This window comes from Pogoniulus pusillus, chromosome 19, assembly GCF_015220805.1.
Source record: "Pogoniulus pusillus isolate bPogPus1 chromosome 19, bPogPus1.pri, whole genome shotgun sequence".
In the NCBI taxonomy this organism is placed as follows: domain Eukaryota; kingdom Metazoa; phylum Chordata; class Aves; order Piciformes; family Lybiidae; genus Pogoniulus; species Pogoniulus pusillus.
In genome coordinates, this window is record NC_087282.1 from 20,479,325 (window position 1) to 20,507,246 (window position 27,922).

The window sequence follows — 27,922 nt, forward strand, 5'->3', positions numbered from 1 at the left end:
GTTACAGTCAGAGGGTACAGGGTTACTTGTAAGGCATGGATAGGTCAGTATACCATAACAATCTGAGGGTCAGCCTCTGGGGCTGGCTAAACTCTGCCCACCTGCAGCTGCACTCCACCCCCTGCAGCTGCATGTAGGGGGAAGCCACCCTGTGCCTGGTATCTAACTCCCAAGATGGACTCAAGGTCGCTCCCAGCACAGGTTGCTCATGTTTATGATTTCTGTGTCCTCAGCTAGCAAGAATTTCTCCAACAGGAGTTCATTTGGTTAGAGTGCAATGCAAGAGAAATAATTTTTTTATCATGTGCTGGAACAGCATTTGTAACCATAAAACTGCAGATGCTCTCCTACACTATGCATGCTGCATGGCTGCGTGTGAATGAATACTCAATCCATACGGTAGTTCTTACGTCAGCTAAGTGAGTTTTAGTGTGAGCATTAAGCATTTAAGTAGTAGTTTATATTTCTGGAAGCTGTAAACCTATTTCATCAGTATAGGCACTAATATTGCCATTTAGTAAAGAAAAGATTGGTGTGTCAAGACTTAACTCAGCAGGGATAGCTTTGATTCTTAGATTGAGAATCATATCCAAAAGTTACTGTCATAAAAATGGCTTTGATTTGCTTGGCCATCTTGAAAGTGAGGCAAGTACAGCCCAACATTTCAGTGGCCATAAACAGAACCTTAGATAATAATTCAGATGAAGGCAGCTACACTGTAGACATTTGCTCTTAGTTGGATGGATTCCATGTTAGGAGTATTTTCTGAGTTTTCAGCCATCTTCTGTTGTTCGTTAAAGGGCAGTATGCATCAACATCAATGTCAAAGATGTAACTCCTCAGCTTATAAAGGCTACAATTTCTAATCAATTTTGAGCATAAAGATATTTGTTCAGTAGATATTTCTAGAATACTTCACATCTGATTCTATAACACAGAAAGAAACCATGGTAAATTAGCTGAAGATCATCAGTCAGTGATTTCAGCAGTGCTTTTACTCTGTACAAGCAGGATACAGGAATTTATGCAAGTTGATTACTGCCTCTTTTGAGCATCCTGCAGTTATCACTGAAAGGACCATGTGATTCTTCCCAATCAATAGCTGAGTTTTCTGCAATGTTGGGTAGCAACAGGTCTCTTTCAAAGACCACACAGGCTGTATGCACTAATATATTTATATGTCTCAGCATTATTTTTATTGACCTTGATGGGGAGGTCTATGGAAATACTATGTAAAATATCATAATCTTGACATATTGTGAGATTTAACTTTTTATTACAAACATATATAATTTAAAACATTTGTATTTTCCCACTAAATTGTTAGAGAAATCAACACTGTAATCTTATACAGTGGCAACAAGTAAATAGTGTGAACAGAAGAAAAAACCCAAACCATCAACAAAGGAATCAGTTACCCTGTAACTGTCTTTTAGTCCTGCTTTCTGGTTTTTTTTTTTGGTTGTTTCTTTTTTTCCAGCTAACATAGCTGACATTTTTGCCTCAATAACTAACATTTTATCCTTCACTGTTCTGAAAAAAGTCTTTGACATAAGATGTACAGGTTTATGTGCTGGAAATGTTTGCCAGAGCTATATTTTTGCCTTTACTTTTTTTTAAAATGGATTTAAAAAAATAATATTATCTTTTTTTTTTTTTTGTAGTTTCACAAACTGCGGAAAACGATTTTTGCAGACGGACTGCACTGAAGATGACCTGAATATCAAGGAGATTTTAAGTGCAGTAAGTAAGTATTACCACAAGAGGGCCCCCAAGGACAATTTGTTTTACAGTATCACAGTATCACCAAGGTTGGAAGAGACCTCACAGATCATCAAGTCCAACCCTTTACCACACAGCTCAAGGCACCAAGTGCCACGTCCAATCCTGCCTTGAACAGCCCCAGGGACGGCGACTCCACCACCTCCCCGGGCAGCCCATTCCAGTGTCCAATGACTCTCTCAGTGAAGAACTTTCTCCTCACCTCCAGCCTAAATCTCCCCTGGTGTAGCTTGAGGCTGTGTCCTCTCGTTCTGGTGCTGGCCACCTGAGAGAAGAGAGCAACCTCCTCCTGGCCACAACCTCCCCTCAGGTAGTTGTAGACAGCAATAAGGTCTGCCCTGAGCCTCCTCTTCTCCAGGCTAACCAATCCCAGCTCCCTCAGCCTCTCCTCGTAGGGCTGTGCTCAAGGCCTCTCCCCAGCCTCGTCGCCCTTCTCTGGACATGCTCAAGCATCTCAATGTCCTTCCTAAACTGGGGGGCCCAGAACTGAACACAGTACTCAAGGTGTGGTCTAACCAGTGCAGAGTACAGGGTCAGAATGACCTCCCTGCTCCTGCTGACCACACCATTCCTGATGCAGGCCAGGATGCCACTGGCTCTCTTGGCCACCTGGGCACACTGCTGGCTCATGTTCAGGCGGGTATCAATCAGCACCCCCAGATCCCTCTCTGTTTGGCTGCTCTTAGCCACTCCAACCCCAGCCTGTATCTCTGCATGGGGTTGCTGTGGCCAAAGTGCAGCACCCTGCACTTGGAGCTATTGAAGCCATCCCCTTGGACTCTGCCCATCTGTCCAGGTGGTCAAGGTCTCGCTGCAGAGCCCTTCTGCCTTCCAACTCAGTCACATCTGCCCCCAACTTGGTGTCATCTGCAAACTTGCAGCATGGAGAACGGGAGGACCACAATTTGTCTTCAGAGTGCTAATGTGTGTCATGTATTTGCTTATGCTTTAAGAAAGCTTACCCATTTCATTGTGGTTTTGAAATAAGATCTATAAGTACTGGCTGCAGGCTATGTTAGGACTACTAATTTTTCACATAAACCCAGGAACCATATTTGAACCAAATTAAACACTAAGAATGTGTCATGCCTTTTGTTAGTTTTTGTTAGTTGTGAACTTCAACACTTTTAAGGGATCATTTTTTTAATTATTGCTAAATATATTTGATTTTGAGAAGTGTTATGTATATCATGGTCTAGATTGTTCTTCCACTACTTTCATCTGTGAAGAATCATAGAATCATAGAATCAACCAGATTGGAAGAGATCTTGAAGATCATCCAGTCCAACCTAGCACCCAGCCCCATCCAGACAACTAGACCATGGCACTAAGTGCCTCATCCAGGCTTTTCTTGAACACCTCCAGGGACAGTGCCTCCACCACCTCCCTGGGCAGCCCATTCCAATGCCAATCACTCTCTCTGTGAAGAACTTCTTCCTAACATCCAGCCTAGACCTCCTCCGGCACAACTTGAGACTGTGTCCCCTTGTTCTATTGCTGGTTGCCTGGGAGAAGAGGCCACCCCCCACCTGGCTACAGTGTGCCTTCAGCTAGTTGTAGACGGAAATGAGGTCACCCCTGAGCCTCCTCTTCTCCAGGCTAAACAACTGCAGCTCCCTCAGCCTCTCCTCATAGGATTTGTGCTCCAGGCCCCTCACCAGCTTTGTTGCCCTTCTCTGAACACGTTCCAGCACCTCAACATCTCTCTTGAATTGAGGGGCCCAGAACTGGACACAGCACTCAAGGTGTGGCCTGACCAGTGCTGAGTACAGGGGCAGAATAACCTCCCTTGTCCTACTGGCCACACTGTTCCTGATGCAGGCCAGGATGCCATTGCCTCTCTTGGCCACCTGGGCACACTGCTGGCTCATCTTCTGCCAACTATCTATCAGTACCCCTAGGTCCCTTTCCAGCCACTCTGTCCCCAGCCTGTAGTGCTGCTTGGGGTTGTTGTGGCCAAAGTGCAGAACCCTGCACTTGGCCTTGTTAAATCTCATCCTGTTGGCCTCTGCCCACCTATCCAGCCTGGCCAGGTCCCTCTGCAGGGCTCTCCTACCTTCCAACAGATCAACACTACTTCTAGCTGGGTGTCATCTGCAAACTTACTGATGCTGGACTCAATCCCCTCGTCCAGATCATCAATAAAGATATTGAACAGGACTGGGCCCAGCACTGATCCTTGGGGAACACCACTAGTGACAGCTGCCAACTGGATGTGGCACCATTCACCACCACTCTCTGGGCTCTTCCATCCAGCCAGTTCTTGATCCAGCACAGAGTGAACTCGACTATACTTAGTCTGCTTCACTGGCTCTGTGCTTTTCAGCTGAGCTCTTTTTCATTTTCACAGACTTTCAAAGAAAATCTTAGAGTGCAGTTGCGCTCTCTTAGATTATTATGAAAAGTCAGCTAAATGTTTTTATTTTAAAGGAAGGACTTAGGTGATGGACTCTTTATTCCTTGAAAAGCTCCACTTCAATAATGTATTGCTGAACCAAATCAAATGAAAATTTCAGCCAAAAAAAAAAATCATATTAAATGGAAGGTTTGTAAAGGAACATCCCCTCTAATTTAATTAAAAATAAATCTAAGAGTATTAAACAATGAATGGAAAATTATTCAAAACTTCAAAACATCATTCTGTTGGCAAGTTACAAAAGTCTGTCTTTACAAAACAACAGAAAACATTAGGTCATCACTGTAGATAGTGTTCTCATGCAGATGTGTCATCATGTTAGTAGGAAGCCAGGTTCCTGTATGTATAAATATCAATAAAATATTTGACTCTATTGACTGGTCTCTTCCCAGTCACTGTGGAAAATGCTCCACAGCAAGCAGAAGCACTGCTGGGCTTAATTGAATGTAATTAAAAGCATTTCCTTTATAAATGATGGTATCGCTCCTGAAGGGAGTTCAGCCCCAAATTTATATTGTACATTCCTCAATAAGAAGATATAAATTAACTTCACTGCTAATTCATTCCTGTATTTACATATTCTACTGTAGGCAAAAGCCTGTAATCATTCTGGTTTTGGAAATACAGTTTGAATGGCTCTTGCATCACAGCTTATGTGATGGGCTCAATGCCATGGGTGCAACATGGTGTCTGTTCACCTACCTGCCCTCTGCCTTAGAAGATAAAAAAAATCATGAGACTAAATAGTTGCTTTTGTGGTCTTTTAGCTTGTGATTATCATATCTTTTAGAAAAAAATCATTTGTCTCCCCATTTTATGCATCTTGAGCTTTTGTTAACGTTCCTGTCAAAACATTTAGTCCTGTACTAAGTTAGATTCACAATTTACACCTCTCTGAAGGATTTGGCAGAGCTCCAGTGTTTTGATGTCAGACGTGATTATTGATTTACATTTTAAAGAGGTGTCATTCACTCCATGCATTGTTTTTCCTTTTGTACATGTAACATTTTTCAGAAGAGATGAAAAAAAAAAAAAAGTGTAAATTTTGTTAATGAGTGTTCTCTGAATCTCTTGGAAAAACAGACATTGCTGAGTCTGGGAGTTGGTAGAAGAACTGTTTTAACTGTGGAAGGAAAGTTACAGATTTCAGTCACTGAAAGACATGGTTATTCTTGTAGAGATGTGCCCCTGCACCTGTTGCTGTTGCCTGCTTTTCTGTTGGTTGCTGGAGAGCACAGGCTATGTGGCATCACCCAGTCTACATGCAAAACAACAGCTGATATTGGTGACATACAAAGTCATCACTAGGAATCACAAGTTAATTTCTCACTCTATCACAAAATAAAGCACACCACAGATAGTGAGGTGCTGTGATACAAATCCATTTGGCGAAGTGCTCTCCTGAACAGAACTACTCAGGACCTTTGTGTCTGGATTCCTCCTGCCATCTACCACTTAGGTCTTCAGGACCTAAGTTGCCCAACTACAAACATCATTGCACTGTATGACCTTCATATATACTTTCTGACCAGAATTATTCTGTGATTCCATAATGGTGCAGTAATTATGCATTTTAAGCATATTCAGATATTCATGCTATTTGATGGAACAAGAAGTGATGTCCAGTTTTCATTAAATATTAAAATGCCACATCTGTGGTTAAAAAACAAAGCTTAGGAGGCAGCATTTTTCTACTTTATTAACATCTTCAGTACCTTGTTAAATCTCACCTGCTACAGAGTGCATTGAGGAGATCTCTGAGTTGGAAACTATAACATGGAAAAGTTGTAATGTGGAAACAGGTTCTGCCACACAGGCTTTATGGGGATGGTGAGTGTTTCCAGAAGATAGCTGGTGAACAGAGAGAGATAAATTAATGAAAGACTTAGTTAATCAACAGCTGAGAAAAAGAATCTCTGCATAAAAGGAAAATGTCTCTGAAATGACTGCCTAACATTTAACAGAAAGAGGCAAACTGATTTAGGGCATTAGGAAGACAAATAAGGAGGTACAAGTGTTGTTCTTTTCAATATTGCTTTCAGTCTAAATTAAGTACACAGTGAAGGGAGGAGCATCCTTCTTGGTCACCAGGAAGAGACATTTCCCTGGTCTCTTAGAGGCTTGAGCACAGCCCTACGAGGAGAGGCTGAGGGAGCTGGGATTGGTTAGCCTGGAGAAGAGGAGGCTCAGGGGTGACCTTATTGCTGTCTACAACTACCTGAGGGGTGGTTGTGGCCAGGAGGAGGTTGCTCTCTTCTCTTAGGCGCCCAGCACCAGAACGAGAGGACACAGCCTCAAGCTGTGCCAGGGGAAATTTAGGCTCGAGGTGAGGAGAAAGTTCTTCCCTGAGAGAGTCATTGGACACTGGAATGGGCTGCCCGGGGAGGTGGTGGAGTCGCCGTCCCTGGAGCTGTTCAAGGCAGGATTGGACGTGGCACTTGGTGCCATGGTCTAGCCTTGAGCTCTGTGGTAAAGGGTTGGACTTGATGATCTGTGAGGTCTCTTCCAATCCTAATAATACTGTGATACTGTGATACTGTGATACATGCTGTATGAGCCATTCCACGCTCTCAACAATTAAAGTTCATATTTAGTCACCAGTGAAATGAAGACAAATCTCCCAATGATTTTGATGGAAAATAGAAAGACTCTGAGAAAACAGGTAGAAAAAAATCAAACTTTATCACATGAAAAACCAGAACTTAACCTGTTGGGTTTTTGTTTGTTGGGGGGTTTTAATTTATTGTTTTGTTGTTAGGATCTGCATTTATACAGTATTGTGGAAGGGCAAAATAGGCTTAATCATGTCCTGCCTTGTCCAGGCATGTTCCCCTGCTTTCCCTCCTTCTGCTGTTGGGGGAAGCAACTTTGGGAAAGGAAAACAAAGGCTCTGGTGCCTTTGAGTAGTCTTCTCCTCTTCCAAACTTGTAAACAGGGTAGCTTACATGTATATACACTTGTTTGTATTCTGCCCTAAAAAGGTAAAAGTAAGCCCTGATTGGCTGATCTGTGGCCAAAGAACCATTAGTTTAGGGCTACACTAATAAAAAGACATGAGCAGGTAAACACAATGTGCTCTACCTTAATGTGATTCTGCTAGTTCTCTGCCTTATAGAGCTTCTGCCTCACTGCCATTACATCCTGCCATGCTCTGCTATAGCTTATAGCTCTAAGCTGTAAGCTAGCCTTAAGTGCCTCATGCGATAGGCTGGTTGTTAGGAGGAATTCTTGACAGAGAGAGTGATTTGCCATAGGAATGGGCTGCCCAGGGAGGTGGTGGAGTTGCCATTCAAAAAAAGACTGGATGAGGCAGTTAGTGCCATGGTCTAGTTGATTGGCTAAGGCTGGGTGCTAGGTTGGACTGGATGGTCTTGGAGGTCTCTTCCAACCTGGTTGATTCTATGATATATATGCTAATAAAAATCTGAGCTCCCTGAAACCTTTACTTCATCTATGTCAAATCAGTCATCATTAAGATTCCATCTAAGCTGACCAATACAGCAGCATGTTTGTCAAAACATAAAGCCTTGTTTCCTAACCAGTATTCTTGGTCTCTTGAAATATGAGTGCTTATCTGATGGCAGTCTTAATGAAAGAATAATAGGAACTCATTTTAAGTTCTCCAGCTACTCTACTGAAAACTATAAAATGGTTTTCTGGGAAGTTTGTATTCCATTAGATTTGTTTGCTATCTTTTAGGACTGCTTCCAAGCTGGGGGCATATGTGGCTGGGTTGGAGGGCAGAAAGGCTCTGCAGCAGGACCTTGACCGCCTGGACAGATGGCAGAGTCCAAGGGGATGGCATTCAATAGCTCCAAGTGCAGGGTGCTGCACTTTGGCCACAGCAACCCCATGCAGAGATACAGGCTGGGGTCGGAGTGGCTGAGAGCAGGCTGAGGGTGCTGATTGATACCCTCCTGAACATGAGCCAGCAGTGTGCCCAGGTGGCCAAGAGAGCCAGTGGCATCCTGGCCTGCATCAGGAATGGTGTGGTCAGCAGGAGCAGGGAGGTCATTCTGCCCCTGTACTCTGCACTGGTTAGACCACACCTTGAGTACTGTGTTCAGTTCTGGCCCCCCCCAGTTTAGGAGGGACATTGAGATGCTTGAGCATGTCCAGAGAAGGGCAACGAGGCTGATGAGAGGCCTTGAGCACAGCCCTACGAGGAGAGTCTGAGGGAGCTGGGATTGGTTAGCCTGGAGAAGAGGAGGCTCAGGAGTGACCTTATTGCTGTCTACAACTACCTGAAGGGTGGTTGTGGCCAGGAGGAGGTTGCTCTCTTCTCTCAGGTGGCCAGCACCAGAACAAGAGGACACAGCCTCAGGCTGCGCCAGGGGAAATTTAGGCTGGAGGTGAGGAGAAAGTTCTTCCCTGAGAGAGTCATTGGACACTGGAATGGGCTGCCCGGGGAGGTGGTGGAGTCGCCGTCCCTGGAGCTGTTCAAGGCAGGATTGGACGTGGCACTTGGTGCCATGGTCTAGCCTTGAGCTCTGTGGTAAAGGGTTGGACTCAATGATCTGTGAGGTCTCTTCCAACCTTGGTGATACTGTGATACTGTGATCCTTGACCAGCTATTCTTGTGCAAAGCTAAAATAAAAGATTTTTTTCCCCCTAGCTGCAAAACAAGATTATTTTTTTCTCTTTGGTCAGTACCATAAACCAGAACAGCTTACATTAATTCCTTTCATATTTTTTGCTTTTTTTTTTTTTTCCCTTATCACTCCATACTTTCAGACACACTGTAGTGCAAGAACATTAGTTTTCCTATCTTGGTGTGAAAGCCTGTCATTAACAAGTGATTATTCCATTTATTTTTCCTTTTCTCCCTAAAATGTGGTGTGAGTCTTCTAATCTTTCACTCGCATGAAACAAAGTAATTATAACTTCTTTAGAAGCAATGCCGAAGGTGTTTTTGTCCTCTGTGATAGGCTAGAGGTGATTGATCCTTGGAAGTTTAGGGATTGTTTTAGAAGTTTGATTAATTTATGGATTTTTGGTCACTTTCCACTGTGAGCTTTGATAACAAAGGCTAGACACAGGAAGGTTTGATCCCTGTCAGGTCTAAGAAATCTAAACCAGGATTTTTCTTTTTATTAGAGTTTGGCTCCTGAACCAAAGGCTATAATAATAACAGTAAGTGTGATAATTTTATAAGCATTATCTGTAGGAAATGTAATAAAAGAGCTACAAGAGAAAATGTGTTTGGAATTATCATGTTGAAAATATTATTCAATATGTTAGAGATTAGAAACAATAACATTTTGTTTCCTGTGGCAAAAATGTGCTAATAAGAATGGTTATATTAACACCATTGTTGCAGGCTGCCTGTGTTGTTCAGTTTAACACATACTGATAAAGCTCAGCTCTTTTAGACTATTTGTGTTTAGCTTTTGCCTTTAAAAAATAGTAATCAAGATTCCTTCCTCTCCCAAGTTTTCATTGCAGGTGGTTTTGAATGCTGTGACGTTTGAGATTTTACTTCACAGACTACACCCATATCTGAGATTTTTGTTTTAAGGGCAGCATTGGTTGATCTTTTTGATCCTACCTGAAGGCTTGTGTCTGCAATCATTCCTGTGAAGTACATAAGAGAATTATATAGTATGAGTGATGGTCATTTGCTGAGCTGGTCACACCAGAACCTGTTTTATTGCACCAGACAACTTGATTTTCTGAGTGCATGATTGAGGTAGTGGCTTAGAAAAGAGGAACATGAACTCATGATAAAACAAACCCTGCTGGGTAAGAGCCACAGAAATGAAGTAATTGAAAGAATCAAGGAAATGGAAGTAGTCAGTACAGAATCTAGAATGCCTGCAAGAATATGACATTTTAACAAATACATCATGTTTAAATAGTGACTTCCCTAGAACTCTTTGCCAGGTTCTTGGTTTCTGCTTCTTTGTTTGGTCTACTATTCCATTTTGGCTGTGCTGTTAAATCTATTTCAGATTTCTTTGAAACCTGTAAATGTATTACTTTTATTTTCTCTTTTGTTCTTTCAGTTGTCTAGCAACCAGCTTCCCCAGTGATTTCCACTGCAGCTTCCTTGTATTGCATTTAATGCTCTACTGTGTTGGATGGAGCCTGGTCAGAGCTAACTTCATTGGCATGGTACAATTAGGATTGTGATGGTTCCACACCATTTGCAATATGAGTAGGCAAAATGGTTTTAGAGAAAAGGGGTAAGGTGTAAGCAATGGAAGCTACATGTTTTTGACATCTGACGAAGTTCTGCCAGGACTTCTGAACTTGGGTGAGACTTAAATTACACAGAAAGTGGGGGGAAAAAAGGAGGTGGTAAAGGAAGTGAAAAATGCAAAATCTGATTGTCACTTTTCACAACTCTCAAACTTTTATGCAGGGCAAAGAGTAGTGAAGAGACCTTGAGGCTGAATGTAGGACTTGTGGAAATCAATGAGTAGAGCAGGATATTTCATCAGCAAAGAGAAATGAAAGAGAACAGAACCTACAAAACACTTTAATGCTTTCTAAGTAGCTGTCAGCATTCACTGAGACAGTATTGAGTGTTGTCTGAACAGAAGGACAGATAGACAGAGGCATTGGTAGGCTGATGTCTGTGCCTTCATGTTTATAACTGATACTGAAGCCAAGTTTGAGGTACATGGAGTCCAAGTTATAAGGTGGCCTCAGTATCTTGGGATCTAGCTTGAGGTGATTGTTGACAGTGTCTCAAATACTATAGGACGGTCATGTTAATTCAGGCATGATTAAAGGAGTCTCCACTGAGCATGGAGTCACCGTCCCTGGAGGTGTTCAAGAAGAGACTGGATAAGGCATTTAGTGCCGTGGTCTAGATGACTGGATAGGGCTGGGTGCTAGGTTGGACTGGATGATCTTGGAGGTCTCTTCCAACCTGGTTGATTCTGTGGTTCTATGATAATACAGAATTTATCACATACAACTCAAGGATTGTAGTGGAAAGCGAATGCTAGAACTCATCTCCTCTTACTGTTACTGTTTCATCATGTACCTGTAAGATGTTTCCTCATTGTATTAGGGATGTAGGACTTCCTGTGTATTTGGAATCAAATTAGAGTGATATAAAGAGTTAGAACTCCTCAGCTAGTATGTGGTAGGTAGTAAAACACATGCAATGTAAACCTGCTAATTCATTATACCAAAACTGAATTTGCTTAAAGTGTGGTTGAAGCTGCTTCTAGTTCAAACATACAGGCTGTCAGGAAGGTTGCAGGTAGTACAACATGGCAGGTAGCAAGAGTGACAGCCAAACCTGTTGCTCAATGGTGCTATAGATTTGAAGCCAGTGAGTGGCATAATGGATCAAGAAGTCTGTTAGATATTCTGTTTGTGAAGACCCACGTTTAAAAATAACTAGTCAGAGCGTCAGCTTCTTCCTTGGGCTGAGTGATGTGTTTTGAAATTTCCTCTGTACACAGAGAAGGGAAAAAGCTGACTAAAGAGTTCCTTTTGACCTATAATGCAGACGTTTCAGGCACTAAACGACTTGCTTATCTGCAAATCCAAAATAACTTCTACTGCACAAAATGCTGAGCATGTCCTAGAAGGCAGGAAGGAAGAATGTATTCAGGAGTCAAAAGTTAAATAGTCCTTACTGGCTGACTACTACACCATGTGTAACAAACATGCATCTCTTTTTTCAAGGTGGTAGGAGTGTTGTGGGCTAAAGATTGGATCCAGCTCTTACATCCAGGATCCATAATGTATCCATGGTTTTATGTGTACAAATTGCATGTCATGCTGAATTTCCTGCTTTGTTTTACTCATCTTCAAGGAAGGAGAGCTAAAGCTTCTTACTAATTATTCACTGAAGGGAGAGGTGATCACTGAAAAGAACTTCTTCCTAATTCCCTTCCTGATGCTAGCAGACTTTGGTGTTCAGACACCCCTAGAGGTCAGAAAGACTCTTGTTTTAATGGTGTTAATCCTTATATTAATTGTGACAGTTATTTACATGTTGTAATCTTCTCCTAATGTGACTTACACGCATAGATGTGTGAAGAGAACACCCCAAATCACTGCAGTGTTCCATATTTGGTTGCACACACCTCTGTGCTCTGCTTCCAAAGCCACTATTATTCACAGCAGATTGATTTTTATATAAAGGCTTCCCAGAAGCAAGCAGCAGTTCCCTTCTCCTCTCTTCATGCCTCTCCAGTTATGACATCTATCAGTTCGAGACGTGTGCCTCACGGGGGTGCTGTCCCACCTCAAATAAATGGCATTGCTTTGGACTGAGAGGCCTCCCTGGATCAGAATACTAGTGACATATTTGAACACACTTCTTTTCTTCTCCTCCCCTTACCCCTTTCAGCGTACTCTGTTCTTTTTTGGAATATTTTTTCTGCTCCCCCCCCCGCCCAGGATCATAAGAGCAACTCTACAACCGAATTTATCTTCTGACAAAGAAATCCTCAAGTGAAAACCAGATTTTTCTTTCCAGAAAAAAAAAGTAGCACCTTTCTACATGTAGGTGAAAAAACTTCCTCAGGGGAAAGAAAAATGCATACTTCAGGAAACAGCCTTGCTGAAATCATAGCAGGATAAATAGTTTTAGCAGATTTCAGAGAGCTAAAGATTTACACCTGCTTGTGTGATTAACATCTAGCTTCCAAGATAGAAAGCCAAAAGCTAGCTTCTATGATGCCTGTTTAGGCCATCATATGTAGTGTTTTCTCACTGTTTTCAAAGTAACCTACAGTCTTTTTCCATTCTTGTGATAATTCATAAGCAGTAAGAAACAGTAACCATTCTTAGGAAGCTTTGCACTAGAAAGATTCTAAGAATATTTGTGTAACTCCTAAGTTTTCCTCCCATTATTAATAAACAGATATGTGTATCATAATGGATTTTATACTCCAATTTGGTCCCATTGGTGACAGTATTGTCTCAAGTTGTGCCAGGGTAGGTATAGGCTGGATATTAGGAAGAAGTTCTTCACAGAGAGAGTGACTGGCATTGGAATGGGCTGCCCAGGGAGGTGGTGAAGGCACCGTCCCTGGGAGTCTTCAAGAAAAGACTGGATGAGGCACTTAGTGCCATGGTCTAGTTGATTGGATAGGGCAGGGTGATAGGTTGGACTGGATGATCTTGGAGGTGTCTTCCAACCTGGTTGATTCTATGATTCTGTGATTCTATTTATTCTTTTTAAGATATGTGCAAGTCATGAGTGTAGTCATGCTGAAAGCTGAAGAGCTCTGTTGAATTTGGAACTATATTCTCTGCTCCAAGAAATTGCAGTAAAGGCTTGGTCTATTTTGTCACTTGAATCCTTCCAGTTTTGTTAAAATCTTATTCTTTGAGGCTGAACTTTCAATGCCCAGGGTAAATTCATTGGAAGCCTGAAAAAAAGTCATTTAGATGCTTTGGAACAACAAAACAGAAAGCAAGTTTTGTGGCTAGAAGGAAATGAGATTGCACAAGGCTTTATGCAACTGTAACTTCTTTTGTTTGCTTGGTTTTTGGAATTTTTTGTTTGTTTGCTGCTAACCTCAGACTGACTGAGGAAAAAAAAGTTCCAGGATTGATATGTAGGTAAGAATTGCTTTTTTTGAGTTAGGAAGAGAAGTCTATGCTTCAGTCAAAGTATTATCAGTAGCACTGCTAAGATTTTAAGCAGAAAATAGTTATCTTGCTGCTTCTATCATGTCCCAAGGGCTTCCTTTACATTCCCCTGTAGTACCCTGGGAGAGGGAAGATGCTGATTTCAGGCTGCTACTGTGAGAACAAGTAAATATTATACTCAAAGAAACAGAGCAAAGTCATGAAGGAATTCTTCAACTTCACTGAGAAAAACATCCAAATGGGAAAAAAAGACTAACAAAAGCCTACAGCCCTGAGAGTGCATGAAGATGCATGTTGGCAATAGAAAAGAATCAAGTGAAATAAGAAGTTAAAATAGAAACAGTGATATCTAAATATTAGACACATTGAATTTATATTCACAAGGAACATTAGCAAGATTATAGCTTCCTTACTACAGAGCAAGCCAGTCCATGGACTGTGTTAGTTTTGTGCTGGCTTTGTCTCTGTTGTGTGATGTGAAGCTATCAGCATATGGTGAAAAGTCAAGTTAATTTCATGTTACTTTCACACTCCCCATTATATTAATGAGAAAATTTATAGATGTAAGTACACTTTCACTTTATTTTTAATAGAAAATAGACATTCAGAGGCCATCTTTCTCAGCAAAGACTGTGTGCCCAGTAAGTAAATGTACAGTAGAAAAACAACACTGGAAATAAAATAATTTTACAGTAGCCCATCTGGAGTTTGGAGGGACCTTTATGAGAGAAAGGGTGACCCCAGCCACAGCTCTGGTTGCCTGCCTCAGCCCAGTTGAGGCTTAAAGGCTAGCAGTCAGGTGACATTTTGATGCTAATTCCTGAAAGCTGGCAGGAAGCTGAGAGAAGCTATGGAAGAAAGGTAGACTGTCATAACAGGTCTGGATCAAGCAGCCTGGAAAATAAGAACGAGACTAAACAAGACCCATGCAGAAGAGCTTTGACTGGGAAAGGGGCATGGTAGGGAGTGTTAGAGCTGCAACTGTTAGTTTCTAGCTTTAAATTAATTTTCTCAGTCTGCTACAGTATTTTACCATTTTACCTGTAACCCTAGCTACCAGCATTTGTTTAGCTACAGATGGCAATACCTCCACAAATGCCTTTCACAGAGGCATTTTACTTTCAGAAGAGCTAATGATCATCACCATATGATCCTTCCTCTTCTTTATGAGAAAAAAATCTAGTAATGACCATATTTATAAAATTACTGTATGAAATAAAGCCCTCATAAATGGAGCAATCTAGATTTAGTCTACTAGCAGGGATAAGGCACATCACTTGTTTGCAATTTTCTCCTCCACAATATCACAGTATCACAGTGTTATTAGGATTGGAAGAGACCTCACAGATCATCAAGTCCAACCCTTTACCACAGAGCTCAAGGCTAGACCATGGCACCAAGTGCCACGTCCAGTCCTGCCTTGAACAGCTCCAGGGACGGCGACTCCACCACCTCCCCGGGCAGCCCATTCCAGTGTCCAATGACTCTCTCAGTGAAGAACTTTCTCCTCACCTCCAGCCTAAATTTCCCCTGGTGCAGCCTGAGGCTGTGTCCTCTCGTTCTGGTGCTGGCCACCTGAGAGAAGAGAGCAACCTCCTCCTGGCCACAACCTCCCCTCAGGTAGTTGTAGACAGCAATAAGGTCTCCCCTGAGCCTCCTCTTCTCCAGGCTAACCAACCCCAGCTCCCTCAGCCTCTCCTCGTAGGGCTGTGCTCAAGGCCTCTCCCCAGCCTCGTCGCCCTTCTCTGGACACACTCAAGCATCTCAATGTCCCTCCTAAACTGGGGGGCCCAGAACTGAACACAGGACTCAAGGTATGGTCTAACCAGTGCAGAGTACAGGGGCAGAATGACCTCCCTGCTCCTGCTGACCACACCATTCCTGATGCAGGCCAGGATGCCACTGGCTCTCTTGGCCACCTGGGCACACTGCTGCCTGATGTTCAGGTGGGTATCAATCAGCACCCCCAGATCCCTCTCTGTTTGGCTGCTCTCAGCCACTCCGACCCCAGCCTGTATCTCTGCATGGGGTTGCTGTGGCCAAAGTGCAGCATCCAGCACTTGGAGCTATTGAATGCCATCCCATTGGACTCTGCCCATCTGTGCAGGCAGTCAAGGTCCCGCTGCAGAGCCCTTCTGCCCTCCAACTCAGTCACATCTGCCCCCAGCTTAGTGTCATCTGCAAACTTGCTGATGACTGACTCCATGCCCTCCAATCCCAAACAGAGCTAATTCAACTTGTATAAATCAATGTAGTGTATGACTCAGTGGTGCAACAGGAGCCCAGTTCAGGGATCAGCCCTCACCTACTTTGAAATTAGTTCTATAGGAAGTTCGATAGGTGCAGCACACCACAGAGAAGCAATTAAATAGCATAGGAAACCCATACTGCTAGAACAGGAATAAAGAGAGAAAAATCCATATCACCCAGTACTCTGATATTTAATTTTGGGCCTCAGTGATCCTCCTGCCGAAACAAAAAACGTTGTTGTGTAGCAGAATTCAAATAGGGTGGTTGTAGAAGTGGGAAAAAAGATACCCAGAAACAGAATGAATGCAAATGAGTACCATAAAGTCTAGGTCAACGATTGCTGGTCTCTCAGAAAAGCAGAGGAGTAGACGTAATTATAACCAGTCACTCACAAGACCACAGAAACACAGAAGAATTCCTATGGAAGCCTGTGGATTTTACACTGGGAAAATTACACTCCTGTAAATTAAAGATGTTTTTTATCCTAGAAAAATTCTCGGTTTGATTTGTTTTAAATCTCCCTTTGTTTCATTGCAAGTTCATTGCTTGTGTGATAAAGCTGATGAAGTCTGGGGAAAAGGTACCAGTGTTTCTTTAGACAGCAATGCTCGCAAGCCTCTCAGATTCAGTTAGTTTCTGATCATGACTCATTGTAAAACAATACCTTGTGCTTCTTTCAAACACTGGTATCAACACAAAAGACTCTGCATCTAGCATGTTTTAAACAACCCGTAGAAAAAGAAGTATCACTGAAAGATCTTTTGGTGCTTATCCTTGTCTCTCAGCATTGGAATTTTGTAATTTGCTTCTTTTGTTCCTTATTTTCTACTCTTAATCCACTATCTCTTCTTTCACTGAAATGATACTGTGATTTTTTGGAAGCACCTGCATAGAATGAGAAATGTTTTGCACTGTATTATTTAGTGCTCCAACCGTTTTTTCTCGTCTGAGACAGGTCTCATTAACAGGAACAGTTGCTCTATATGCTTGTGCGCATCTCCTCCTCTGCCTGTGGAAAATTTTGATGTGGTGGGTGTGGGGTGGTGGTGGTGTTGCAGATAGGATCAGGCTCATCAGGAGTTTTTTAATTTCTAGATGCTTGCTAGGAAGAGTGTTACTTATACTAACGTGCCTCTCTGAGGAACAGAATGTGTAACATGCATTGCCCCTCTGCTGGAGAGCTCCAGTGGTCCTGAAGTGACATAGAAGAAGGAACAGGGCCAAACCATGATCTCAGTGACATCACATCCACTGGCTTAATAAACCCACTCTGGAGCTCCACAGCAGTGGAAGAGAGGTTAGCAGCTGCCTCTTTCTATGCAAAATGTGTCTTCTAAGTAGGGCTGGGGAGCATAGCTCTTGCTGTTGTGGACAGAGCTGTTTGGCAGGCCAAAGTGAGCAATAGAGATCCAGAGAATCATGGGATGGCTTAGGTTGGATGGGACCTCAGAGATCATCTGCTCAGTTAGACTCAGCTGCTCAAGGCCTCCTCCAGCCTGGCCTTGGGCACCCTCAAGCAGAAGGCAGCCACAGCCTCCCTGGGCAGCCTATTGCAGAGTCTTACCAGCCTCACGCTGAAGAACTTCTTCCTCAGCTCCAGTCTGGCCCTGCTCTGCCTCAGCTTCAGGCCATTCCCCCTTGGCCTGGCTCTGGACATCCTTAGGATAAGTCTCCCTGCAGCCTTCCTGCAGGATGACTTCAGGCACTGGCAGGCAGCTCTAAGGTCTCCCTGGAGCCTTCTCTTCTCCATGCTGCACACCCTCAGCTCCCTCAGCCTGTCCTCACAGCAGAGCTACTCCAGCCCTTGGACCATCTTTGTGGCCTCCTCTGGGCTCACTCCAGCAGCTCTGAGTCTTTCTTCTGCTGGGGACAGCAGCACTGGGGGCAGGATTGGTGGTGAGGTCTGAGCAGAGCAGAGCCAAGGGGCAGAATGCCCTCCCTTGCCCTGCTGCCCACACTCCTCTTGTAGATGATCCTCTCAATTTGTGTCAAATTTCTGGAGAGGATTGCTTGAGGGGAAATATAGGCTCGAGGTGAGGAGAAAGTTCTTCACTGAGAGAGTCATTGGACACTGGAATGGGCTGCCCGGGGAGGTGGTGGAGTCGCCGTCCCTGGGGCAGTTCAAGGCAAGGTTGGACGTGGCACTTGGTGCCATGGTCTAGCCTTGAGCTCTGTGGTAAAGGGTTGGACTTGATGATCTGTGAGGTCTCTTCCAACCTTGGTGATACTGTGATACTGTGATATATAATGCATTTAATAAGTCTCTTCCCATTTCTTCAGCAATGATAGATGCAGAACTCTACCTCATAAGCCATCTAGTTATCACAGTGGAGGTAGCGGTGGGATGTTTCTTGCTTCTGGCTCCTTATGTGACCAGCCTGTTTATGGAGCACCAGGAAGAGACTTTGTGTAGAATAAGAATCTATTTTCATGTCAGACACTTACCAGTCAGACTGAATTTTGTTAGCATGGTTATCCAGGTTTCTAAAGTACAGCAGCACTGCAATAGAAAGTTTCAGTGACAAGGTTAGCTGAGCTTTCCAGTCTGAGTTTCCCCTAAGGGCAAGGCACTGTGCTCCACAACCTTGCAGTAGCACAGTGCAAAGTCAGACATCAGAACAGCAGAGGTATAGTACTGGGGGGGGGCTGTATTGGTTAGAGGTCATTACCACTTCTACTTATTATGAGACCAACTCAAGCTAAGTAATTGCACCATGAGTTCTGGTTCTGAAGGTATCAAAAGCCAACAACTTGATGTAGTCTATTCTGTTAGTGAACCTTTGAAAGTTTCCAAAGGCAGGTAGTCATCTGTTAAATCAGACACAGCAGACAGGCTTTCAGATATTAACCATTCCTTAGGGCTTCCTAGAAGATGGGCAAATAATTTTTTTTAACTTTCCCCATAATGACAGTCTCATTTCCTGGGTATATGTGGATATATCAAAGCTGAAATACTCTCAGATTGAGAGATTTGAGTTGTCTACCTCTGTCATATGTCACCACTAAAGCAAAAGGCAAATGTAGAAAAAGGGAAGAGATTCTGTAAGTGGAAGCTATTCATATGACAAGTCTTTTAGGCTGAGAAGTTATCTTCATCCAGAGAAAGAGTTCAGTATGCGACTCACATTTTTACATACCCAATTTTCTGTTTAGCATACATGAGTTCTGAGCTGTTCTATAAGCCAAATGACTTCATTCCTTCCTCTCCTTCCAGTGCAACTTGTTCATTGTTGAGCTTCAGGTCTGCAAACACATTCTTGACTTTACAACCTTGAGCAATCCCAAAACAATCAAGACAAGTAGTGGTGGGAATAGAGTGCAGCAACTGTAGAGGTTACGATAATGAGGCCTGAAGTTCAGTTTTTCATGGCACTGACTAAATAGGTCTCATAATACTTGGTCTTGGACACTGAGCATACAAAAGATTTTTGAGATCCAAGTGGGGTGTGTAGCATGATGGGTCACTTTGGAGGCCATTATTTTTTGCTCAGCATATATCAACTGCACTTGGTCAGGTTTTAGACTCAGGAAAATATTACAAGGCTGTTCTTCAACTGCCACTGAAGGTCAGGTAAGACAACACTTGCCTTCCTCCAAATACTGCTGTGGCAGGTGCAACTATACCCCCCAGCTGAGAATCTGGTAGCCCTTGGGTTGAAGCTTCTCCTTGTCTCTGGTGCCACTCAGTCTAGGGTTCTTTTGTTTGATTGGAGAAGCCACCCCTCCAGCTAACTGAGGAATTGATCACAGCCAAGCAGACAGGGGTAGAAATGGAGTTTTGCTACGGTGAAGGACATGCTCCTGCTCTCTTTCCACAGAAGCAGCCTTTGCAGCTCAGAACTTCTCCCCTTCAGAATGGAACCTCAGGAGCCTTACATCCCAACCCTCCTGTCCTGCCTTGGTGAGTGCATATGTATATATCTGTGGGAGATTTTGCTATTCTGGGGGAGATATGTGCATGTTTTGGTTCATGTCTCCAAACAGTTTAATAGTTTAATCAGTTGTGCAATTGTATTTTCCCAACTGATGTCTGAACCTGTAATTTTATTGTATTGAAAGGAGAGCAGATTCAGTTGTAATGAATCAGTGGCTGTTGGCTGCCTGTTTTGTGTGCCTCCCTCACGTCAACTGTGTGTCCATGTTAGCTAGACTTCTGTTTGAGACTAAATTACACTTTCTCTGCCTTACTCTTTTTACCCTGACTCCTGGTTCATGTGAATGTCCTCAGTTGTTTTGGTGGGAAGTACTGAGCTCACAGAATTCCACTGCTGATAGCTGCAGCAAATTGTTTTCCAGTGAATATGTTAGGTGCCAGAGTAAATAAATTGTGTTTAAGGAAGAAGAAAAGGAGGATTAAAATTATTGATTGGCCAAGATTTTAATCCAAACTTAGATTGATCTGAAAGTTTTGGAGTTTGCATTTTGCTTTAAAAACTGATTCATCCATTAAAGTCTGAGGAAGCATTAAACCCCTCCAAAACAAGGTCTGTCAGGTCGAACAGTTCATTTAATGTGTTCAGAAACTCAGAAATCAGACACTGCTCCAAAGCACTTATTTGCATAGATTTGTATTTTTACACTCCTTCAGATCCAGCATTATCTTAATTATATACATCATATAAATAAAAATCAGTCTCTATGCATCTTGTCTGGCTGTATTTAACCACCAATTTAGGGACTGCTCAGTATTAAGACACAATTAAGCTAACAATCCCTGCTCATGCAAATAGTTCCTAATCTCTGGAGAAGAACTTGCTTACATGAAATCTGCATTTCTTTGTTTGTGTATTTAGTCTTCATAGAGGGAAAATCTTTGGCAGTGGTGCAGACAGTAGGAGATACTGTGGAATTTGGCATTGAACAGAGTGTATGAACACTTTATCTTCAAAACTTTGAAAATAGCTTTTAATAGGGTGGAAATTTAAATGCAAAATGTAAACAAAGCAATGTCTGGGGTAAGAAGCTGACAAATAAGAGCAATCTTTGACAGTAAAGGTTTTTGTTTGTGCTTTGACTGGTAAAGGCACTGAAAAAATATAGTGACTTGATAAAAATCTTCAAAAATAGAAAGAAGAGCTTTAAATAACTGGGAAAAAAAGGTATCAAAAGTAATTTTTTTTTTTTTGAGGAAAAAGAACAACCAGACTTACCCAAATCAGGACAACCTTATATATTAGACTCTCCTTAATTGGAAGAGAACCTGTCTGAGAACTTGGGAATCCTGCAGTTTTGTTAGATTCAGGACAGCTCTTGGGGATGCAGCATGCAGAATGTTCACACCTTTTCTGTAAGGATGCAGTTTTTACATTACTCTACACATGAACCCTGTTAAGAACAGCATCAAAGCCCTGTTGTAGAGCTGACTGTAAGTAATCAGAGGAAACTGCAGAGTACTGACATAATAGGCTCCCCTTGGTTTGTCCTACCTCATAACTGCCATCTCTCATCCCCATCAAAGCTGGTATGACTGAGTGTCTTACTCTGGCACAAGTAAAAATAATCCAGGCAAGAGCTGTCACAGGCCTGGATGGCTGTAGCCAACTCGCTGCAGGACAGGAAAGGGCAGCTTTATGAGCCACAGATAAACTAATGTATTTTCTTTCCTTACAATTAGTTCACCACCTCAAAGAGGGATGTAAGAAGCAGATGACTTTGGTTATCCTTTTTATCCCCAAACTAGTGTTTTAGCTGTGCTCCTGACTTGCCCTTTGAGCCAAAAAATTTGTACTAAAATTGGTACAGAACATACAGTTGCTGTCACTCCAAAGTGAAGGTAGCAAACTTGGCCATCCATGAAGTAACGTGGGGATAAAAGCTGAACATCAGTCTTTTACTGCAGTGAAGCAAAACCAAGTCAAGCAAGGGTACAAATACCTCCTAAGAAGGTATTAGGGCTTAGGTTGAGTGAGGTGATCTGCTACAGTCCTGCCGGTCAGCAATGACCAGCCTTGTGGGTTTCCTGCTTGGTAGCCTGGAATCATAGGATTTTCAAAAGCAGACAAAATGATTAAGAAACCCTACTAGCATTATTTGTCAGTAACTTCAGTGTGGCATGAACACATAGGTAACCATATGATGCTGACATATACCTCCCCAGCCTTCAGTAAATACCACAAGGGAACTGCACATCTGATATGGCAAGCCACGTAGCAAATATCCTCAACATGTCTGCAACAGAACATAATACAAGGGTAGCAAGGCTAAATTGCTGTTAGGCAAAAACACTGTTTTATGAAGAGATGACATGAGATACGAAAATCAGTTTTGTATTTGTCATTGTGTTTTAAAACGATTAAAGCACAAAAGAGAAGCAACCTTTGTTAAAAGTCCTCATGATGTTCAAGCTTAATAAATCACAATGAATCCATTACATTTACAAAAGTGTTTTAATAGCATCAGGGAACCATTCCTAAAATACATTTGATTAACAATTGCATGCTAAAAATTGCTATTATGATATTGCAATCCAAGTTTTTTTTATACTTATAATATTTTCAGTCTTATTACAGCAGAATTTGCATGAAAATTTCATGCTAAGCACAGTGTGCAGAAGTTGTTGGGAAAGTGGAGAAAGAGAAAGCTTTAATTGATGCTGCTCCACATATCCCATTTAGATTTTTGAATTTTAGTAGCTTTTTTAGTAATCAGACTTTTATTACTGGTTGAAATACTGTATGTTGGGGTGTATGTGTGTTCATAGTCATAAATCCCTCAATGAACATGAGCTCCATTCTAAACCAGAGAGAGCACAAGATTTTATATTGTCATGCTGTCTTTGTAACCTAGCTTCAAGACTAAAATCCGTCTTCATAGCCCCCTAAATCTGCATATAGAGCTTTATTCACATTGCTTACCTCAGCCAAGGATTTAACCTAACCAGAATATGTGAGATTGCTGGATTCACTGACCACAAATCAACAAGTGATCAGGGTTAAGAGACAGGAAAAGAGACTGAAGGGGGAAAGCCCAGAGTGGCACTAACTATTAGCATTTTCTTTTGTAAGACCGTGTCCTCACGTTCCAGTTAAGCAGAGAAAGAACTTACTGCTCAGTAGGTAATTTTTGCATAGTGACACTCTTGTGCAGGGTGTTTGCTATCCATGTTAAGTCTGCCCTGATGAGCCCTGCAGACGTGCTTGTGGCAGAGGTGCTGTGGGTCGGGAATGAGAAGCTGTGCCAGAGCTGTGCTCACAACTCTCCGTATTCAGGGCACGTGCTTGTGTTATGCCTCCCTCCTGCCAGGGCACTTTGGTTTTTGTCAGCAAAGCAGTACATTCAGCTATCAAAGGGAGAGAGTGAAGGCAAAGAAAAGGCCAGGAAGTTCCGATGTTTAATGAACCTTTCATTCACTATATACAGCTTCTCACGTAAACTGAGGATGTGGAGAAATCCCATGGAATTCAGACCAGACAGTGCGTGGGCTAAATCGTTGAGCAGGAAAGTCAGCAAAGACTGGAAAAGGCTTATTTGGTTATCATATCCAGCCCCTTGTTACTGGGGACAAGCCTATCCTGTAATTCAGTTCAGAAACTGATGTATGATCTCATCATAAATTGATGTGTGATTCCCAACAACTTTGTCAAAAAGGAAATAGGAGGAGGATTAACCTGTTCTATTTTTCTGTATGACCTTAGCATTTGGCATGAAGCAAGAGAGGATGATGACCACCACTATTCCTTCCTCTGCAATAAACTTGCATGAAGTAGGCTATTGCTCACCAGTGTAGACTCTGAAAACCTGAAAAATAATGATATGTCACTATGAAATAGTGAATTGCTTGCCCTACTTTTCCATTTCTCCTCTATGTTGTCTAGAAGATTGCAAAAGTTATTTCTTCTGGAGCAAGAGTTCAAGCACTGGTCTTTTTGCTGTGTAGGGATCTTCAGCTCCAGACTGAAATGCCAGCATTCTGCATTTCTCCTTATGCCCAAGCTAACCAATCTGTCTTCTCAGAGAATAGAGTTGCAAGATGGGAACTAGATTACAAAAATGGTTTAACATTATACAGACTAAGCAGGACTCTGGGAGAAAATCCCTCTCCATGAGTAGATGATCTGATTCCAGAGTGATATGGATATGGGCCAGTTCCTCAGTTCTTGTGTTCTTGTCACTGGAAATGGGCTGATTCCCACACCTGTGGCTGGAGCCCATATCTAGAAGGGCATGGCAAGTCACCAGAAGTTATACTGCAACCAAAGAGATGATCACAGCTCCCATGTTTTTGTCAATCCAACTATTCTGGTGAGAACTGAGGAGCCAAGACTCAGCAGCACAGCCTTTAGCAGTTTAGGTGCCAGAATAGGTAGCCAGTGCCCACCTGCCTCATCTAGCTGGCAGTGAAGGCACCGTTTCCATGACTTCATTGTCACAAGTGTGCATCAAGGGAGATGAGGTGGTGCTCAAGTATGCCTGTACAGGCTGTGACAAATGCTGTATCACACACACATATCCCTACAGCTATGCTCACCCTTTGCAGAGGTTCAACCTACCACCCACTCTTCTTAGTATCTGAAAGTAGGTTTTGCACAGGATTTGAGCAGCCCACACAAGGGTTTGTTGGTCTTCTTCTTGGGAGAGCATTTTCCACATAGGAAAGTGATCGACCTTGTTATTACTGATGTGAAAAATCTGGAAAGTCAAATTGATCTCTATAAATATTCATCAGGAGACCTGGCTATGACTGATATTTTTACTTTTACATGTAATATATGTAGGTGGTTTTGCTTTATATTTTGCAACAGCACAAACAGAGTGCTGCATGTACTACATGTTCTCTATTAGTATGTAACTAGCACAGCACCCTCTGTAAAAGAACCATCGAGAGACTCTGCTTGACATATATTTGTCAAAACCAGGAGAGGGAAAGCAAATTTCAGTGTCCTGGATAAACTATATTTGCCTAAACCATGAGCTTTTCTATCCTATGCTATTGTAGCTCCTTAATAATTCACTGTAATAAAAGCTACTAATGAAGCACATTAAGATTAAATTAATTCATCTGAACAAATGAAAATGCAGACTCGCTGTGAATCCCAAGGAATAAATTCAAGTGTGGGTACTAATAGCTGACACTCCACCACCTAATCTGTGAATGATCTCTTGATTGTCAGATCTGGGGAGCAGGTTGGCCTTGTGCCACTCCCTGAACTGTGATGGCTGTGTGTGAGAGTGGTTAAAACAAGCCCATCACAGAAACACAGAAAATTAGTTTGCCAGGCTGTTTCATCCTATAGCCTGAAGGCTTAGATTAACAACCTGTGTCTAAGCAACAAACTTTAGATCTTCAAAGACTGTGGAATACTCCCCATAGAAAGATCCAGAGCTCCACTGTTTTTATCAGCCTGAGAAAATCACCCTGCTTAGACTGTGCGTTAGGATGAATTTTTCTCTAGGAATAAACTTGTTCAGTGGGAAACATTTGAAATGAATAATAGAAATACCTTCTTGGTTGGAAAGCAGTAGGTTTTGTTTCTCATAAATACATAGGGTTCTGATCAATAGCTTCACCCTTCTTGCCAATTCTGTGATGCCTAATAACTGGCAGAGGATGCATGGCTGCTATACACAAGCACATGTCAATGAAATACAAGGTTAGGTTTGTAATACCAAAGCACTAATCCTGCTTGTTTTCTTAATTAAAGAAAATTACACAAGTCAAAAGGTAAGGAAGATTTGGCTGCTACAAGAAAGTTGTTCTTGTTGCTTACATAAGAACTCCCTATGGGAGTCATGGTCTGCTGTCGTTACACTTAAAATATGGGACTGAAATCTGTCACAGAAATGTGCTTGTGGCTAGACTACTTCCCTGTGTTAGAAGCACATCTCTGGTTACTGACATTGTGTCTTGGACCTCATATGTGAAATAAACCCAAAATAATCTCCTGCAAGGGTTTAACATCCCAACCTTTGGCAAACTTTGTCCTTGCTGTTGTGACTAGCTGCTAAGGAAATCTCCAGGGAGATTGATTGTGACAGTGTGTGCTGTCATCACAAGGATCAATGATAGCTGTGTTATGGCTTGACTGGGAAGAGAAACAGAGTCCAAGCCTTGATCTGAACCTTTACAAAAAGTAGTGCTGGAGAAACCAGCTCCAAACTGGTGGATAGTCCTAAGAGGTGACCAGATGTAATGAGAATCACCCATGCTCAAAGGGAAGTGAAGGCTTCCCTTCTTCCAGTACCAAACTTGCTAAATCAAAAAACACTCACTGAGCATCCGCCTCTGTTCACACAAACTCTTCCATACCTGCCTGACATTCCTTATCTGAATGGTTCCCCTGCAGTGAGTGCTTTCAGAGCTGTGATCAAGCTAGGAACAGGTACCAATCAATGACAAGTGCAGCATAAGTGCTTGTGGTGTTGAGGTCTTTGTTCCCTGGGCTCAGACATTGACAGCACTGGGTGAGCTAGCCACAAACTAAGATTTCTCTATCTTATATTTGGCAGCTTTCACCGTATTACTTTTCTCTCTCACGTTCACTTGTAGCATATAAACTATGCACTCTTTTCAGGTAATTGAGACACTTGGGAAAACTTGTATTAAGAAAATCTATTTTTCTGTGTAAAGTATTTGGCAGAAAAGTGACAAGCTTTCAGATGCCTTTTTAAAATATTTTCAATGCCTTTGACTGTTATTAGTGAGGGTTAAAAAAATCTCTAGTGTGAACAATTGCCTGTTCACCCAGCATAAAATGGCTTTGGCTATATTAGCTCCTGCCCTTATGGAGCAGTGTAAAATCTTGGCAACAGGCATTTTTGGCAAGTACAAATAACATGAGAAGGCAAAGATTAGAAAGAAGGCTTCTTCCCAAAAATAAGCTTGCAATGAACCACTTTAACAGAGACTACTCTGGAGTGCTTCCTCAGACTCTGACAGGAAGGATATCAAGTCACTGAGGACTTTATACTGTATTTCTGCTGTGGTTCTGGATACAATGCAACAAAGCTTCATTTCCATCTTATTTTTCCTAGCTAAGTGCAATCTGACTGTTTTCTGTGCTATGTAGGAAGTACTTCTGTTTGGATGAAAGATGGAAAATGAAAAAATGGTGCTCTACTTCATCCTGGAAGTAGAGCAAGGGTAGTTGCCTGGAGGACCAAAAAGGATCTGGAAAGAAGTCTAATAGCACTGACCAGATTCCAGCCTGGCTTCTGCCAAATTTCCCTGCTAGGCTTGTAGCATTTCCTTGTGTACTGAGTCCCCCAAAATCAGCATTCATACCTCTTAGCACTGCTCTCCCCACATACTGTCCCCTCCTCCCCCAAGGAGTTCACAGTGCTAATTTAGCTGAATGGAGACCTGAAGGGTGAAGTAGTGCTCCACAGGGTTTCGCAGCAGATGAAGTCAGTCTCAGGCAATAAGTGTCAGAGGGAGACATGTATGGAAAAGCTTCTACTTAGCTTCCATGTCTATTTAGAGCTGCAGCAGAGCTTAAAACCCGAACTTATATGTAGACTATGATTTTGCTTTCATTTGAGTACATGTTCATTCAGTGGGATGCTCTATCTTGTGTATTCCTTGGGCTAATGGCATCGGCAGTGGAGTGTTCTACTTATGGCATAGTGCCCTTACCACAAGGTGATATTTCTGTTGAAATCCTCTGTTCTTGAAACAAGGCCAAGAAGGAGTCAGGTTCTCTTCTTTTCAGGAAATGTTTCTGGTGCTGTTTCTTAAAAAGACCTGACATGCAGATGTTCCAGTGATGAAGAAGCAAAGTTCAAATCTTTTTGCTCAAGTTGCTTCTCTTGACTCCTCGATTCTTGTTTCCTGAGTCGTTTCCAGGTCTTCTACTCAACCTGAAAGTAGCAGCACGCTGCACAGAGCACCTGGAGAACTCATCAGCCAAATATTCTTCCATCTCTGTGGCCTGAAGTGGTGGAGCCATGTCCAATGTAGACTTACTAAAG

At 42.4% G+C, this 27,922-nt stretch overlaps 1 long non-coding RNA gene across 1 annotated transcript; it reads left to right on the forward strand.

The window, feature by feature from the left end:
* The first annotated feature begins 1,670 nt into the window (after positions 1-1,670).
* Positions 1,671-27,922, forward strand: LOC135183709 (uncharacterized). Its single transcript, XR_010305674.1, has 3 exons — positions 1,671-1,747; positions 19,834-19,916; positions 27,664-27,922. It is a non-coding gene; the product is annotated as an uncharacterized LOC135183709 (long non-coding RNA).